General features: G+C 54.1%; 45 non-coding genes across 45 annotated transcripts; all 45 read right to left on the minus strand.

Moving 5' to 3' along the window:
* Positions 1 to 40: 40 nt before the first annotated feature.
* LOC132801576 (5S ribosomal RNA) lies at positions 41 to 159 on the minus strand. Its single transcript, XR_009636693.1, has one exon. It is a non-coding gene; the product is annotated as a 5S ribosomal RNA (ribosomal RNA).
* A 162-nt stretch (positions 160 to 321) lies between these two features.
* On the minus strand, positions 322 to 440 carry LOC132802944 (5S ribosomal RNA). Its single transcript, XR_009638049.1, has one exon. It is a non-coding gene; the product is annotated as a 5S ribosomal RNA (ribosomal RNA).
* A 161-nt stretch (positions 441 to 601) lies between these two features.
* Positions 602 to 720, minus strand: LOC132802945 (5S ribosomal RNA). Its single transcript, XR_009638050.1, has one exon. It is a non-coding gene; the product is annotated as a 5S ribosomal RNA (ribosomal RNA).
* Positions 721 to 910: 190 nt separating this feature from the next.
* Positions 911 to 1,029, minus strand: LOC132801926 (5S ribosomal RNA). The gene has a single exon (XR_009637047.1). It is a non-coding gene; the product is annotated as a 5S ribosomal RNA (ribosomal RNA).
* Positions 1,030 to 1,191: 162 nt separating this feature from the next.
* Positions 1,192 to 1,310, minus strand: LOC132802946 (5S ribosomal RNA). The gene has a single exon (XR_009638051.1). It is a non-coding gene; the product is annotated as a 5S ribosomal RNA (ribosomal RNA).
* Positions 1,311 to 1,472: 162 nt separating this feature from the next.
* LOC132802947 (5S ribosomal RNA) lies at positions 1,473 to 1,591 on the minus strand. The gene has a single exon (XR_009638052.1). It is a non-coding gene; the product is annotated as a 5S ribosomal RNA (ribosomal RNA).
* A 162-nt stretch (positions 1,592 to 1,753) lies between these two features.
* On the minus strand, positions 1,754 to 1,872 carry LOC132800967 (5S ribosomal RNA). The gene has a single exon (XR_009636083.1). It is a non-coding gene; the product is annotated as a 5S ribosomal RNA (ribosomal RNA).
* A 160-nt stretch (positions 1,873 to 2,032) lies between these two features.
* Positions 2,033 to 2,151, minus strand: LOC132801144 (5S ribosomal RNA). The gene has a single exon (XR_009636260.1). It is a non-coding gene; the product is annotated as a 5S ribosomal RNA (ribosomal RNA).
* Positions 2,152 to 2,312: 161 nt separating this feature from the next.
* Positions 2,313 to 2,431, minus strand: LOC132802024 (5S ribosomal RNA). Its single transcript, XR_009637145.1, has one exon. It is a non-coding gene; the product is annotated as a 5S ribosomal RNA (ribosomal RNA).
* A 160-nt stretch (positions 2,432 to 2,591) lies between these two features.
* Positions 2,592 to 2,710, minus strand: LOC132801145 (5S ribosomal RNA). Its single transcript, XR_009636261.1, has one exon. It is a non-coding gene; the product is annotated as a 5S ribosomal RNA (ribosomal RNA).
* A 162-nt stretch (positions 2,711 to 2,872) lies between these two features.
* Positions 2,873 to 2,991, minus strand: LOC132802948 (5S ribosomal RNA). The gene has a single exon (XR_009638053.1). It is a non-coding gene; the product is annotated as a 5S ribosomal RNA (ribosomal RNA).
* Positions 2,992 to 3,153: 162 nt separating this feature from the next.
* LOC132802949 (5S ribosomal RNA) lies at positions 3,154 to 3,272 on the minus strand. Its single transcript, XR_009638054.1, has one exon. It is a non-coding gene; the product is annotated as a 5S ribosomal RNA (ribosomal RNA).
* Positions 3,273 to 3,432: 160 nt separating this feature from the next.
* LOC132801338 (5S ribosomal RNA) lies at positions 3,433 to 3,551 on the minus strand. The gene has a single exon (XR_009636454.1). It is a non-coding gene; the product is annotated as a 5S ribosomal RNA (ribosomal RNA).
* Positions 3,552 to 3,712: 161 nt separating this feature from the next.
* On the minus strand, positions 3,713 to 3,831 carry LOC132802025 (5S ribosomal RNA). The gene has a single exon (XR_009637146.1). It is a non-coding gene; the product is annotated as a 5S ribosomal RNA (ribosomal RNA).
* Positions 3,832 to 3,992: 161 nt separating this feature from the next.
* Positions 3,993 to 4,111, minus strand: LOC132802180 (5S ribosomal RNA). The gene has a single exon (XR_009637304.1). It is a non-coding gene; the product is annotated as a 5S ribosomal RNA (ribosomal RNA).
* Positions 4,112 to 4,273: 162 nt separating this feature from the next.
* On the minus strand, positions 4,274 to 4,392 carry LOC132801783 (5S ribosomal RNA). The gene has a single exon (XR_009636904.1). It is a non-coding gene; the product is annotated as a 5S ribosomal RNA (ribosomal RNA).
* A 161-nt stretch (positions 4,393 to 4,553) lies between these two features.
* On the minus strand, positions 4,554 to 4,672 carry LOC132802951 (5S ribosomal RNA). The gene has a single exon (XR_009638056.1). It is a non-coding gene; the product is annotated as a 5S ribosomal RNA (ribosomal RNA).
* Positions 4,673 to 4,834: 162 nt separating this feature from the next.
* On the minus strand, positions 4,835 to 4,953 carry LOC132801843 (5S ribosomal RNA). Its single transcript, XR_009636964.1, has one exon. It is a non-coding gene; the product is annotated as a 5S ribosomal RNA (ribosomal RNA).
* Positions 4,954 to 5,113: 160 nt separating this feature from the next.
* On the minus strand, positions 5,114 to 5,232 carry LOC132801850 (5S ribosomal RNA). Its single transcript, XR_009636971.1, has one exon. It is a non-coding gene; the product is annotated as a 5S ribosomal RNA (ribosomal RNA).
* Positions 5,233 to 5,393: 161 nt separating this feature from the next.
* On the minus strand, positions 5,394 to 5,512 carry LOC132801659 (5S ribosomal RNA). Its single transcript, XR_009636779.1, has one exon. It is a non-coding gene; the product is annotated as a 5S ribosomal RNA (ribosomal RNA).
* A 161-nt stretch (positions 5,513 to 5,673) lies between these two features.
* Positions 5,674 to 5,792, minus strand: LOC132801693 (5S ribosomal RNA). Its single transcript, XR_009636813.1, has one exon. It is a non-coding gene; the product is annotated as a 5S ribosomal RNA (ribosomal RNA).
* A 160-nt stretch (positions 5,793 to 5,952) lies between these two features.
* On the minus strand, positions 5,953 to 6,071 carry LOC132802952 (5S ribosomal RNA). The gene has a single exon (XR_009638057.1). It is a non-coding gene; the product is annotated as a 5S ribosomal RNA (ribosomal RNA).
* A 161-nt stretch (positions 6,072 to 6,232) lies between these two features.
* On the minus strand, positions 6,233 to 6,351 carry LOC132802373 (5S ribosomal RNA). The gene has a single exon (XR_009637497.1). It is a non-coding gene; the product is annotated as a 5S ribosomal RNA (ribosomal RNA).
* A 161-nt stretch (positions 6,352 to 6,512) lies between these two features.
* On the minus strand, positions 6,513 to 6,631 carry LOC132802953 (5S ribosomal RNA). The gene has a single exon (XR_009638058.1). It is a non-coding gene; the product is annotated as a 5S ribosomal RNA (ribosomal RNA).
* Positions 6,632 to 6,792: 161 nt separating this feature from the next.
* LOC132801470 (5S ribosomal RNA) lies at positions 6,793 to 6,911 on the minus strand. The gene has a single exon (XR_009636586.1). It is a non-coding gene; the product is annotated as a 5S ribosomal RNA (ribosomal RNA).
* Positions 6,912 to 7,072: 161 nt separating this feature from the next.
* On the minus strand, positions 7,073 to 7,191 carry LOC132801660 (5S ribosomal RNA). The gene has a single exon (XR_009636780.1). It is a non-coding gene; the product is annotated as a 5S ribosomal RNA (ribosomal RNA).
* Positions 7,192 to 7,352: 161 nt separating this feature from the next.
* Positions 7,353 to 7,471, minus strand: LOC132802954 (5S ribosomal RNA). Its single transcript, XR_009638059.1, has one exon. It is a non-coding gene; the product is annotated as a 5S ribosomal RNA (ribosomal RNA).
* Positions 7,472 to 7,630: 159 nt separating this feature from the next.
* LOC132802955 (5S ribosomal RNA) lies at positions 7,631 to 7,749 on the minus strand. Its single transcript, XR_009638060.1, has one exon. It is a non-coding gene; the product is annotated as a 5S ribosomal RNA (ribosomal RNA).
* A 162-nt stretch (positions 7,750 to 7,911) lies between these two features.
* On the minus strand, positions 7,912 to 8,030 carry LOC132802956 (5S ribosomal RNA). Its single transcript, XR_009638061.1, has one exon. It is a non-coding gene; the product is annotated as a 5S ribosomal RNA (ribosomal RNA).
* A 162-nt stretch (positions 8,031 to 8,192) lies between these two features.
* Positions 8,193 to 8,311, minus strand: LOC132801832 (5S ribosomal RNA). The gene has a single exon (XR_009636953.1). It is a non-coding gene; the product is annotated as a 5S ribosomal RNA (ribosomal RNA).
* A 162-nt stretch (positions 8,312 to 8,473) lies between these two features.
* LOC132800977 (5S ribosomal RNA) lies at positions 8,474 to 8,592 on the minus strand. Its single transcript, XR_009636093.1, has one exon. It is a non-coding gene; the product is annotated as a 5S ribosomal RNA (ribosomal RNA).
* Positions 8,593 to 8,752: 160 nt separating this feature from the next.
* On the minus strand, positions 8,753 to 8,871 carry LOC132801146 (5S ribosomal RNA). Its single transcript, XR_009636262.1, has one exon. It is a non-coding gene; the product is annotated as a 5S ribosomal RNA (ribosomal RNA).
* A 161-nt stretch (positions 8,872 to 9,032) lies between these two features.
* Positions 9,033 to 9,151, minus strand: LOC132802957 (5S ribosomal RNA). The gene has a single exon (XR_009638062.1). It is a non-coding gene; the product is annotated as a 5S ribosomal RNA (ribosomal RNA).
* A 160-nt stretch (positions 9,152 to 9,311) lies between these two features.
* LOC132802374 (5S ribosomal RNA) lies at positions 9,312 to 9,430 on the minus strand. The gene has a single exon (XR_009637498.1). It is a non-coding gene; the product is annotated as a 5S ribosomal RNA (ribosomal RNA).
* Positions 9,431 to 9,591: 161 nt separating this feature from the next.
* LOC132802958 (5S ribosomal RNA) lies at positions 9,592 to 9,710 on the minus strand. The gene has a single exon (XR_009638063.1). It is a non-coding gene; the product is annotated as a 5S ribosomal RNA (ribosomal RNA).
* A 161-nt stretch (positions 9,711 to 9,871) lies between these two features.
* Positions 9,872 to 9,990, minus strand: LOC132802300 (5S ribosomal RNA). The gene has a single exon (XR_009637424.1). It is a non-coding gene; the product is annotated as a 5S ribosomal RNA (ribosomal RNA).
* A 161-nt stretch (positions 9,991 to 10,151) lies between these two features.
* Positions 10,152 to 10,270, minus strand: LOC132802959 (5S ribosomal RNA). The gene has a single exon (XR_009638064.1). It is a non-coding gene; the product is annotated as a 5S ribosomal RNA (ribosomal RNA).
* A 162-nt stretch (positions 10,271 to 10,432) lies between these two features.
* On the minus strand, positions 10,433 to 10,551 carry LOC132802002 (5S ribosomal RNA). Its single transcript, XR_009637123.1, has one exon. It is a non-coding gene; the product is annotated as a 5S ribosomal RNA (ribosomal RNA).
* Positions 10,552 to 10,712: 161 nt separating this feature from the next.
* On the minus strand, positions 10,713 to 10,831 carry LOC132801661 (5S ribosomal RNA). The gene has a single exon (XR_009636781.1). It is a non-coding gene; the product is annotated as a 5S ribosomal RNA (ribosomal RNA).
* Positions 10,832 to 10,993: 162 nt separating this feature from the next.
* LOC132802308 (5S ribosomal RNA) lies at positions 10,994 to 11,112 on the minus strand. Its single transcript, XR_009637432.1, has one exon. It is a non-coding gene; the product is annotated as a 5S ribosomal RNA (ribosomal RNA).
* A 161-nt stretch (positions 11,113 to 11,273) lies between these two features.
* Positions 11,274 to 11,392, minus strand: LOC132801694 (5S ribosomal RNA). Its single transcript, XR_009636814.1, has one exon. It is a non-coding gene; the product is annotated as a 5S ribosomal RNA (ribosomal RNA).
* Positions 11,393 to 11,551: 159 nt separating this feature from the next.
* LOC132802960 (5S ribosomal RNA) lies at positions 11,552 to 11,670 on the minus strand. The gene has a single exon (XR_009638065.1). It is a non-coding gene; the product is annotated as a 5S ribosomal RNA (ribosomal RNA).
* Positions 11,671 to 11,831: 161 nt separating this feature from the next.
* Positions 11,832 to 11,950, minus strand: LOC132802375 (5S ribosomal RNA). Its single transcript, XR_009637499.1, has one exon. It is a non-coding gene; the product is annotated as a 5S ribosomal RNA (ribosomal RNA).
* Positions 11,951 to 12,111: 161 nt separating this feature from the next.
* LOC132802962 (5S ribosomal RNA) lies at positions 12,112 to 12,230 on the minus strand. Its single transcript, XR_009638067.1, has one exon. It is a non-coding gene; the product is annotated as a 5S ribosomal RNA (ribosomal RNA).
* Positions 12,231 to 12,391: 161 nt separating this feature from the next.
* Positions 12,392 to 12,510, minus strand: LOC132801471 (5S ribosomal RNA). The gene has a single exon (XR_009636587.1). It is a non-coding gene; the product is annotated as a 5S ribosomal RNA (ribosomal RNA).
* Positions 12,511 to 12,516: the final 6 nt, after the last annotated feature.

The following is a 12,516-nucleotide window of genomic DNA, read 5'->3' on the forward strand; positions in this document are numbered from 1 at the left end:
GTGAAAGGCGCGGGGAAAGAGAGGAAAAAAAAAAAAAAAAAGGGTGCAACACGAGGACTTCCCAGGAGGTCACCCATCCTAGTACTACTCTCGCCCAAGCACGCTTAACTTCGGAGTTCTGATGGGATCCGGTGCATTAGTGCTGGTATGATCGCACCTGACATGGTGATGCTAAAGAATGGATATAAGGAAAAGAAGCAGCGCAGCAGGTCCGCATGCGTTCGGCGCGATCCGGGCGAGTTCCCTCGGTCGGGCCGGGAGAAAAGGGAAACTCCGAGGGTGAAAGGCGCGGGGAAAGAGAGGAAAAAAAAAAAAAAAAAAGGGGTGCAACACGAGGACTTCCCAGGAGGTCACCCATCCTAGTACTACTCTCGCCCAAGCACGCTTAACTTCGGAGTTCTGATGGGATCCGGTGCATTAGTGCTGGTATGATCGCACCCGACATGGTGATGCTAAAGAATGGATATAAGGAAAAGAAGCAGCGCAGCAGGTCCGCATGCGTTCGGCGCGATCCGGGCGAGTTCCCTCGGTCGGGCCGGGAGAAAAGGGAAACTCCGAGGGTGAAAGGCGCGGGGAAAGAGAGGAAAAAAAAAAAAAAAAAGGGGTGCAACACGAGGACTTCCCAGGAGGTCACCCATCCTAGTACTACTCTCGCCCAAGCACGCTTAACTTCGGAGTTCTGATGGGATCCGGTGCATTAGTGCTGGTATGATCGCACCCGACATGGTGATGCTAAAGAATGGATATAAGGAAAAGAAGCAGCGCAGCAGGTCCGCATGCGTTCGGCGCGATCCGGGCAGCGGCATCGATGCACCGGCCCACCGAGCGAGTTCCCTCGGTCGGGCCGGGAGAAAAGGGAAACTCCGAGGGTGAAAGGCGCGGGGAAAGAGAGGAAAAAAAAAAAAAAAAAAGGGTGCAACACGAGGACTTCCCAGGAGGTCACCCATCCTAGTACTACTCTCGCACAAGCACGCTTAACTTCGGAGTTCTGATGGGATCCGGTGCATTAGTGCTGGTATGATCGCACCCGACATGGTGATGCTAAAGAATGGATATAAGGAAAAGAAGCAGCGCAGCAGGTACGCATGCGTTCGGCGCGATCCGGGCGAGTTCCCTCGGTCGGGCCGGGAGAAAAGGGAAACTCCGAGGGTGAAAGGCGCGGGGAAAGAGAGGAAAAAAAAAAAAAAAAAAGGGGTGCAACACGAGGACTTCCCAGGAGGTCACCCATCCTAGTACTACTCTCGCCCAAGCACGCTTAACTTCGGAGTTCTGATGGGATCCGGTGCATTAGTGCTGGTATGATCGCACCCGACATGGTGATGCTAAAGAATGGATATAAGGAAAAGAAGCAGCGCAGCAGGTCCGCATGCGTTCGGCGCGATCCGGGCGAGTTCCCTCGGTCGGGCCGGGAGAAAAGGGAAACTCCGAGGGTGAAAGGCGCGGGGAAAGAGAGGAAAAAAAAAAAAAAAAAAGGGGTGCAACACGAGGACTTCCCAGGAGGTCACCCATCCTAGTACTACTCTCGCCCAAGCACGCTTAACTTCGGAGTTCTGATGGGATCCGGTGCATTAGTGCTGGTATGATCGCACCCGACATGGTGATGCTAAAGAATGGATATAAGGAAAAGAAGCAGCGCAGCAGGTCCGCATGCGTTCGGCGTGATCCGGGCGAGTTCCCTCGGTCGGGCCGGGAGAAAAGGGAAACTCCGAGGGTGAAAGGCGCGGGGAAAGAGAGGAAAAAAAAAAAAAAAAAAGGGGTGCAACACGAGGACTTCCCAGGTGGTCACCCATCCTAGTACTACTCTCGCCCAAGCACGCTTAACTTCGGAGTTCTGATGGGATCCGGTGCATTAGTGCTGGTATGATCGCACCCGACATGGTGATGCTAAAGAATGGATATAAGGAAAAGAAGCAGCGCAGCAGGTCCGCATGCGTTCGGCGCGATCCGGGCGAGTTCCCTCGGTCGGGCCGGGAGAAAAGGGAAACTCCGAGGGTGAACGGCGCGGGGAAAGAGAGGAAAAAAAAAAAAAAAAAGGGTGCAACACGAGGACTTCCCAGGAGGTCACCCATCCTAGTACTACTCTCGCCCAAGCACGCTTAACTTCGGAGTTCTGATGGGATCCGGTGCATTAGTGCTGGTATGATCGCACCCGACATGGTGATGCTAAAGAATGGATATAAGGAAAAGAAGCAGCGCAGCAGGTCCGCATGCGTTCGGCGCGATCCGGGCGAGTTCCCTCGGTCGGGCCGGGAGAAAAGGGAAACTCCGAGGGTGAAAGGCGCGGGGAAAGAGAGGAAAAAAAAAAAAAAAAAGGGGTGCAACACGAGGACTTCCCAAGAGGTCACCCATCCTAGTACTACTGTCGCCCAAGCACGCTTAACTTCGGAGTTCTGATGGGATCCGGTGCATTAGTGCTGGTATGATCGCACCCGACATGGTGATGCTAAAGAATGGATATAAGGAAAAGAAGCAGCGCAGCAGGTCCGCATGCGTTCGGCGCGATCCGGGCGAGTTCCCTCGGTCGGGCCGGGAGAAAAGGGAAACTCCGAGGGTGAAAGGCGCGGGGAAAGAGAGGAAAAAAAAAAAAAAAAAGGGTGCAACACGAGGACTTCCCAGGAGGTCACCCATCCTAGTACTACTCTCGCCCAAGCACGCTTAACTTCGGAGTTCTGATGGGATCCGGTGCATTAGTGCTGGTATGATCGCACCCGACATGGTGATGCTAAAGAATGGATATAAGGAAAAGAAGCAGCGCAGCAGGTCCGCATGCGTTCGGCGCGATCCGGGCGAGTTCCCTCGGTCGGGCCGGGAGAAAAGGGAAACTCCGAGGGTGAAAGGCGCGGGGAAAGAGAGGAAAAAAAAAAAAAAAAAAGGGGTGCAACACGAGGACTTCCCAGGAGGTCACCCATCCTAGTACTACTCTCGCCCAAGCACGCTTAACTTCGGAGTTCTGATGGGATCCGGTGCATTAGTGCTGGTATGATCGCACCCGACATGGTGATGCTAAAGAATGGATATAAGGAAAAGAAGCAGCGCAGCAGGTCCGCATGCGTTCGGCGCGATCCGGGCGAGTTCCCTCGGTCGGGCCGGGAGAAAAGGGAAACTCCGAGGGTGAAAGGCGCGGGGAAAGAGAGGAAAAAAAAAAAAAAAAAAGGGGTGCAACACGAGGACTTCCCAGGAGGTCACCCATCCTAGTACTACTCTCGCCCAAGCACGCTTAACTTCGGAGTTCTGATGGGATCCGGTGCATTAGTGCTGGTATGATCGCACCCGACATGGTGATGCTAAAGAATGGATATAAGGAAAAGAAGCAGCGCAGCAGGTCCGCATGCGTTCGGCGCGATCCGGGCGAGTTCCCTCGGTCGGGCCGGGAGAAAAGGGAAACTCCGAGGGTGAACGGCGCGGGGAAAGAGAGGAAAAAAAAAAAAAAAAAGGGTGCAACACGAGGACTTCCCAGGAGGTCACCCATCCTAGTACTACTCTCGCCCAAGCACGCTTAGCTTCGGAGTTCTGATGGGATCCGGTGCATTAGTGCTGGTATGATCGCACCCGACATGGTGATGCTAAAGAATGGATATAAGGAAAAGAAGCAGCGCAGCAGGTCCGCATGCGTTCGGCGCGATCCGGGCGAGTTCCCTCGGTCGGGCCGGGAGAAAAGGGAAACTCCGAGGGTGAAAGGCGCGGGGAAAGAGAGGAAAAAAAAAAAAAAAAAGGGGTGCAACACGAGGACTTCCCAAGAGGTCACCCATCCTAGTACTACTGTCGCCCAAGCACGCTTAACTTCGGAGTTCTGATGGGATCCGGTGCATTAGTGCTGGTATGATCGCACCCGACATGGTGATGCTAAAGAATGGATATAAGGAAAAGAAGCAGCGCAGCAGGTCCGCATGCGTTCGGCGCGATCCGGGCGAGTTCCCTCGGTCGGGCCGGGAGAAAAGGGAAACTCCGAGGGTGAAAGGCGCGGGGAAAGAGAGGAAAAAAAAAAAAAAAAAAGGGTGCAACACGAGGACTTCCCAGGAGGTCACCCATCCTATTACTACTCTCGCCCAAGCACGCATAACTTCGGAGTTCTGATGGGATCCGGTGCATTAGTGCTGGTATGATCGCACCCGACATGGTGATGCTAAAGAATGGATATAAGGAAAAGAAGCAGCGCAGCAGGTCCGCATGCGTTCGGCGCGATCCGGGCGAGTTCCCTCGGTCGGGCCGGGAGAAAAGGGAAACTCCGAGGGTGAACGGCGCGGGGAAAGAGAGGAAAAAAAAAAAAAAAAAAGGGGTGCAACACGAGGACTCCCCAGGAGGTCACCCATCCTAGTACTACTCTCGCCCAAGCACGCTTAACTTCGGAGTTCTGATGGGATCCGGTGCATTAGTGCTGGTATGATCGCACCCGACATGGTGATGCTAAAGAATGGATATAAGGAAAAGAAGCAGCGCAGCAGGTCCGCATGCGTTCGGCGGGATCCGGGCGAGTTCCCTCGGTCGGGCCGGGAGAAAAGGGAAACTCCGAGGGTGAAAGGCGCGGGGAAAGAGAGGAAAAAAAAAAAAAAAAAGGGGTGCAACACGAGGACTTCCCAGGAGGTCACCCATCCTAGTACTACTCTCGCCCAAGCACGCTTAACTTCGGAGTTCTGATGGGATCCGGTGCATTAGTGCTGGTATGATCGCACCCGACATGGTGATGCTAAAGAATGGATATAAGGAAAAGAAGCAGCGCAGCAGGTCCGCATGCGTTCGGCGCGATCCGGGCGAGTTCCCTCGGTCGGGCCGGGAGAAAAGGGAAACTCCGAGGGTGAAAGGCGCGGGGAAAGAGAGGAAAAAAAAAAAAAAAAAAAGGGTGCAACACGAGGACTTCCCAGGAGGTCACCCATCCTAGTACTACTCTCGCCCAAGCACGCATAACTTCGGAGTTCTGATGGGATCCGGTGCATTAGTGCTGGTATGATCGCACCCGACATGGTGATGCTAAAGAATGGATATAAGGAAAAGAAGCAGCGCAGCAGGTCCGCATGCGTTCGGCGGGATCCGAGCGAGTTCCCTCGGTCGGGCCGGGAGAAAAGGGAAACTCCGAGGGTGAAAGGCGCGGGGAAAGAGAGGAAAAAAAAAAAAAAAAGGGGTGCAACACGAGCACTTCCCAGGAGGTCACCCATCCTAGTACTACTCTCGCCCAAGCGCGCTTAACTTCGGAGTTCTGATGGGATCCGGTGCATTAGTGCTGGTATGATCGCACCCGACATGGTGATGCTAAAGAATGGATATAAGGAAAAGAAGCAGCGCAGCAGGTCCGCATGCGTTCGGCGCGATCCGGGCGAGTTCCCTCGGTCGGGCCGGGAGAAAAGGGAAACTCCGAGGGTGAACGGCGCGGGGAAAGAGAGGAAAAAAAAAAAAAAAAAGGGGTGCAACACGAGGACTTCCCAGGAGGTCACCCATCCTAGTACTACTCTCGCCCAAGCGCGCTTAACTTCGGAGTTCTGATGGGATCCGGTGCATTAGTGCTGGTATGATCGCACCCGACATGGTGATGCTAAAGAATGGATATAAGGAAAAGAAGCAGCGCAGCAGGTCCGCATGCGTTCGGCGCGATCCGGGCGAGTTCCCTCGGTCGGGCCGGGAGAAAAGGGAAACTCCGAGGGTGAACGGCGCGGGGAAAGAGAGGAAAAAAAAAAAAAAAAAGGGGTGCAACACGAGGACTTCCCAGGAGGTCACCCATCCTAGTACTACTCTCGCCCAAGCACGCTTAACTTCGGAGTTCTGATGGGATCCGGTGCATTAGTGCTGGTATGATCGCACCGGAAATGGTGATGCTAAAGAATGGATATAAGGAAAAGAAGCAGCGCAGCAGGTCCGCATGCGTTCGGCGCGATCCGGGCGAGTTCCCTCGGTCGGGCCGGGAGAAAAGGGAAACTCCGAGGGTGAAAGGCGCGGGCAAAGAGAGGAAAAAAAAAAAAAAAAGGGGTGCAACACGAGGACTTCCCAGGAGGTCACCCATCCTAGTACTACTCTCGCCCAAGCACGCTTAACTTCGGAGTTCTGATGGGATCCGGTGCATTAGTGCTGGTATGATCGCACCCGACATGGTGATGCTAAAGAATGGATATAAGGAAAAGAAGCAGCGCAGCAGGTCCGCATGCGTTCGGCGCGATCCGGGTGAGTTCCCTCGGTCGGGCCGGGAGAAAAGGGAAACTCCGAGGGTGAAAGGCGCGGGGAAAGAGAGGAAAAAAAAAAAAAAAAAAGGGTGCAACACGAGGACTTCCCAGGAGGTCACCCATCCTAGTACTACTCTCCCCCAAGCACGCTTAACTTCGGAGTTCTGATGGGATCCCGTGCATTAGTGCTGGTATGATCGCACACGACATGGTGATGCTAAAGAATGGATATAAGGAAAAGAAGCAGTGCAGCAGGTCCGCATGCGTTCGGCGCGATCCGGGCGAGTTCCCTCGGTCGGGCCGGGAGAAAAGGGAAACTCCGAGGGTGAACGGCGCGGGGAAAGAGAGGAAAAAAAAAAAAAAAAAGGGGTGCAACACGAGGACTTCCCAGGAGGTCACCCATCCTAGTACTACTCTCGCCCAAGCACGCTTAACTTCGGAGTTCTGATGGGATCCGGTGCATTAGTGCTGGTATGATCGCACCCGACATGGTGATGCTAAAGAATGGATATAAGGAAAAGAAGCAGCGCAGCAGGTCCGCATGCGTTCGGCGCGATCCGGGCGAGTTCCCTCGGTCGGGCCGGGAGAAAAGGGAAACTCCGAGGGTGAAAGGCGCGGGGAAAGAGAGGAAAAAAAAAAAAAAAAAGGGGTGCAACACGAGGACTTCCCAGGAGGTCACCCATCCTAGTACTACTCTCGCCCAAGCACGCTTAACTTCGGAGTTCTGATGGGATCCGGTGAATTAGTGCTGGTATGATCGCACCCGACATGGTGATGCTAAAGAATGGATATAAGGAAAAGAAGCAGCGCAGCAGGTCCGCATGCGTTCGGCGGGATCCGGGCGAGTTCCCTCGGTCGGGCCGAGAGAAAAGGGAAACTCCGAGGGTGAAAGGCGCGGGGAAAGAGAGGAAAAAAAAAAAAAAAAAGGGGTGCAACACGAGGACTTCCCAGGAGGTCACCCATCCTAGTACTACTCTCGCCCAAGCGCGCTTAACTTCGGAGTTCTGATGGGATCCGGTGCATTAGTGCTGGTATGATCGCACCCGACATGGTGATGCTAAAGAATGGATATAAGGAAAAGAAGCAGCGCAGCAGGTCCGCATGCGTTCGGCGCGATCCGGGCGAGTTCCCTCGGTCGGGCCGGGAGAAAAGGGAAACTCCGAGGGTGAACGGCGCGGGGAAAGAGAGGAAAAAAAAAAAAAAAAAGGGGTGCAACACGAGGACTTCCCAGGAGGTCACCCATCCTAGTACTACTCTCGCCCAAGCACGCTTAACTTCGGAGTTCTGATGGGATCCGGTGCATTAGTGCTGGTATGATCGCACCCGAAATGGTGATGCTAAAGAATGGATATAAGGAAAAGAAGCAGCGCAGCAGGTCCGCATGCGTTCGGCGCGATCCGGGCGAGTTCCCTCGGTCGGGCCGGGAGAAAAGGGAAACTCCGAGGGTGAAAGGCGCGGGGAAAGAGAGGAAAAAAAAAAAAAAAGGGGTGCAACACGAGGACTTCCCAGGAGGTCACCCATCCTAGTACTACTCTCGCCCAAGCACGCTTAACTTCGGAGTTCTGATGGGATCCGGTGCATTAGTGCTGGTATGATCGCACCCGACATGGTGATGCTAAAGAATGGATATAAGGAAAAGAAGCAGCGCAGCAGGTCCGCATGCGTTCGGCGCGATCCGGGCGAGTTCCCTCGGTCGGGCCGGGAGAAAAGGGAAACTCCGAGGGTGAAAGGCGCGGGGAAAGAGAGGAAAAAAAAAAAAAAAAAAGGGGTGCAACACGAGGACTTCCCAGGAGGTCACCCATCCTAGTACTACTCTCGCCCAAGCACGCTTAACTTCGGAGTTCTGATGGGATCCGGTGCATTAGTGCTGGTATGATCGCACCCGACATGGTGATGCTAAAGAATGGATATAAGGAAAAGAAGCAGCGCAGCAGGTCCGCATGCGTTCGGCGCGATCCGGGCGAGTTCCCTCGGTCGGGCCGGGAGAAAAGGGAAACTCCGAGGGTGAAAGGCGCGGGGAAAGAGAGGAAAAAAAAAAAAAAAAAAGGGGTGAAACACGAGGACTTCCCAGGAGGTCACCCATCCTAGTACTACTCTCGCCCAAGCACGCTTAACTTCGGAGTTCTGATGGGATCCGGTGCATTAGTGCTGGTATGATCGCACCCGACATGGTGATGCTAAAGAATGGATATAAGGAAAAGAAGCAGCGCAGCAGGTCCGCATGCGTTCGGCGCGATCCGGGCGAGTTCCCTCGGTCGGGCCGGGAGAAAAGGGAAACTCCGAGGGTGAAAGGCGCGGGGAAAGAGAGGAAAAAAAAAAAAAAAAAAGGGGTGCAACACGAGGACTTCCCAGGAGGTCACCCATCCTAGTACTACTCCCGCCCAAGCACGCTTAACTTCGGAGTTCTGATGGGATCCGGTGCATTAGTGCTGGTATGATCGCACCCGACATGGTGATGCTAAAGAATGGATATAAGGAAAAGAAGCAGCGCAGCAGGTCCGCATGCGTTCGGCGCGATCCGGGCGAGTTCCCTCGGTTGGGCCGGGAGAAAAGGGAAACTCCGAGGGTGAAAGGCGCGGGGAAAGAGAGGAAAAAAAAAAAAAAAAAGGGTGCAACACGAGGACTTCCCAGGAGGTCACCCATCCTAGTACTACTCTCGCCCAAGCACGCTTAACTTCGGAGTTCTGATGGGATCCGGTGCATTAGTGCTGGTATGATCGCACCCGACATGGTGATGCTAAAGAATGGATATAAGGAAAAGAAGCAGCGCAGCAGGTCCGCATGCGTTCGGCGCGATCCGGGCGAGTTCCCTCGGTCGGGCCGGGAGAAAAGGGAAACTCCGAGGGTGAAAGGCGCGGGGAAAGAGAGGAAAAAAAAAAAAAAAAAGGGGTGCAACACGAGGACTTCCCAGGAGGTCACCCATCCTAGTACTACTCTCGCCCAAGCACGCTTAACTTCGGAGTTCTGATGGGATCCGGTGCATTAGTGCTGGTATGATCGCACCCGATATGGTGATGCTAAAGAATGGATATAAGGAAAAGAAGCAGCGCAGCAGGTCCGCATGCGTTCGGCGCGATCCGGGCGAGTTCCCTCGGTCGGGCCGGGAGAAAAGGGAAACTCCGAGGGTGAACGGCGCGGGGAAAGAGAGGAAAAAAAAAAAAAAAAAGGGTGCAACACGAGGACTTCCCAGGAGGTCACCCATCCTAGTACTACTCTCCCCCAAGCACGCTTAACTTCGGAGTTCTGATGGGATCCCGTGCATTAGTGCTGGTATGATCGCACACGACATGGTGATGCTAAAGAATGGATATAAGGAAAAGAAGCAGTGCAGCAGGTCCGCATGCGTTCGGCGCGATCCGGGCGAGTTCCCTCGGTCGGGCCGGGAGAAAAGGGAAACTCCGAGGGTGAACGGCGCGGGGAAAGAGAGGAAAAAAAAAAAAAAAAAGGGGTGCAACACGAGGACTTCCCAGGAGGTCACCCATCCTAGTACTACTCTCGCCCAAGCACGCTTAACTTCGGAGTTCTGATGGGATCCGGTGCATTAGTGCTGGTATGATCGCACCCGACATGGTGATGCTAAAGAATGGATATAAGGAAAAGAAGCAGCGCAGCAGGTCCGCATGCGTTCGGCGCGATCCGGGCGAGTTCCCTCGGTCGGGCCGGGAGAAAAGGGAAACTCCGAGGGTGAAAGGCGCGGGGAAAGAGAGGAAAAAAAAAAAAAAAAAAGGGTGCAACACGAGAACTTCCCAGGAGGTCACCCATCCTAGTACTACTCTCCCCCAAGCACGCTTAACTTCGGAGTTCTGATGGGATCCCGTGCATTAGTGCTGGTATGATCGCACACGACATGGTGATGCTAAAGAATGGATATAAGGAAAAGAAGCAGTGCAGCAGGTCCGCATGCGTTCGGCGCGATCCGGGCGAGTTCCCTCGGTCGGGCCGGGAGAAAAGGGAAACTCCGAGGGTGAACGGCGCGGGGAAAGAGAGGAAAAAAAAAAAAAAAAAGGGGTGCAACACGAGGACTTCCCAGGAGGTCACCCATCCTAGTACTACTCTCGCCCAAGCACGCTTAACTTCGGAGTTCTGATGGGATCCGGTGCATTAGTGCTGGTATGATCGCACCCGACATGGTGATGCTAAAGAATGGATATAAGGAAAAGAAGCAGCGCAGCAGGTCCGCATGCGTTCGGCGGGATCCGGGCGAGTTCCCTCGGTCGGGCCGGGAGAAAAGGGAAACTCCGAGGGTGAACGGCGCGGGGAAAGAGAGGAAAAAAAAAAAAAAAAAAGGGGTGCAACACGAGGACTCCCCAGGAGGTCACCCATCCTAGTACTACTCTCGCCCAAGCACGCTTAACTTCGGAGTTCTGATGGGATCCGGTGAATTAGTGCTGGTATGATCGCACCCGACATGGTGATGCTAAAGAATGGATATAAGGAAAAGAAGCAGCGCAGCAGGTCCGCATGCGTTCGGCGGGATCCGGGCGAGTTCCCTCGGTCGGGCCGAGAGAAAAGGGAAACTCCGAGGGTGAAAGGCGCGGGGAAAGAGAGGAAAAAAAAAAAAAAAAAGGGGTGCAACACGAGGACTTCCCAGGAGGTCACCCATCCTAGTACTACTCTCGCCCAAGCGCGCTTAACTTCGGAGTTCTGATGGGATCCGGTGCATTAGTGCTGGTATGATCGCACCCGACATGGTGATGCTAAAGAATGGATATAAGGAAAAGAAGCAGCGCAGCAGGTCCGCATGCGTTCGGCGCGATCCGGGCGAGTTCCCTCGGTCGGGCCGGGAGAAAAGGGAAACTCCGAGGGTGAAAGGCGCGGGGAAAGAGAGGAAAAAAAAAAAAAAAAAAGGGGTGCAACACGAGGACTTCCCAGGAGGTCACCCATCCTAGTACTACTCTCCCCCAAGCACGCTTAACTTCGGAGTTCTGATGGGATCCCGTGCATTAGTGCTGGTATGATCGCACACGACATGGTGATGCTAAAGAATGGATATAAGGAAAAGAAGCAGCGCAGCAGGTCCGCATGCGTTCGGCGCGATCCGGGCGAGTTCCCTCGGTCGGGCCGGGAGAAAAGGGAAACTCCGAGGGTGAACGGCGCGGGGAAAGAGAGGAAAAAAAAAAAAAAAAAGGGGTGCAACACGAGGACTTCCCAGGAGGTCACCCATCCTAGTACTACTCTCGCCCAAGCACGCTTAACTTCGGAGTTCTGATGGGATCCGGTGCATTAGTGCTGGTATGATCGCACCGGAAATGGTGATGCTAAAGAATGGATATAAGGAAAAGAAGCAGCGCAGCAGGTCCGCATGCGTTCGGCGCGATCCGGGCGAGTTCCCTCGGTCGGGCCGGGAGAAAAGGGAAACTCCGAGGGTGAAAGGCGCGGGGAAAGAGAGGAAAAAAAAAAAAAAAGGGGTGCAACACGAGGACTTCCCAGGAGGTCACCCATCCTAGTACTACTCTCGCCCAAGCACGCTTAACTTCGGAGTTCTGATGGGATCCGGTGCATTAGTGCTGGTATGATCGCACCCGACATGGTGATGCTAAATAATGGATATAAGGAAAAGAAGCAGCGCAGCAGGTCCGCATGCGTTCGGCGCGATCCGGGCGAGTTCCCTCGGTCGGGCCGGGAGAAAAGGGAAACTCCAAGGGTGAAAGGCGCGGGGAAAGAGAGGAAAAAAAAAAAAAAAAAAGGGTGCAACACGAGGACTTCCCAGGAGGTCACCCATCCTAGTACTACTCTCCCCCAAGCACGCTTAACTTCGGAGTTCTGATGGGATCCCGTGCATTAGTGCTGGTATGATCGCACACGACATGGTGATGCTAAAGAATGGATATAAGGAAAAGAAGCAGTGCAGCAGGTCCGCATGCGTTCGGCGCGATCCGGGCGAGTTCCCTCGGTCGGGCCGGGAGAAAAGGGAAACTCCGAGGGTGAACGGCGCGGGGAAAGAGAGGAAAAAAAAAAAAAAAAAGGGGTGCAACACGAGGACTTCCCAGGAGGTCACCCATCCTAGTACTACTCTCGCCCAAGCACGCTTAACTTCGGAGTTCTGATGGGATCCGGTGCATTAGTGCTGGTATGATCGCACCCGACATGGTGATGCTAAAGAATGGATATAAGGAAAAGAAGCAGCGCAGCAGGTCCGCATGCGTTCGGCGCGATCCGGGCGAGTTCCCTCGGTCGGGCCGGGAGAAAAGGGAAACTCCGAGGGTGAAAGGCGCGGGGAAAGAGAGGAAAAAAAAAAAAAAAAAGGGGTGCAACACGAGGACTTCCCAGGAGGTCACCCATCCTAGTACTACTCTCGCCCAAGCACGCTTAACTTCGGAGTTCTGATGGGATCCGGTGAATTAGTGCTGGTATGATCGCACCCGACATG

This window comes from Ziziphus jujuba, chromosome 2 (genome assembly GCF_031755915.1).
Source record: "Ziziphus jujuba cultivar Dongzao chromosome 2, ASM3175591v1".
NCBI lineage: Eukaryota > Viridiplantae > Streptophyta > Magnoliopsida > Rosales > Rhamnaceae > Ziziphus > Ziziphus jujuba.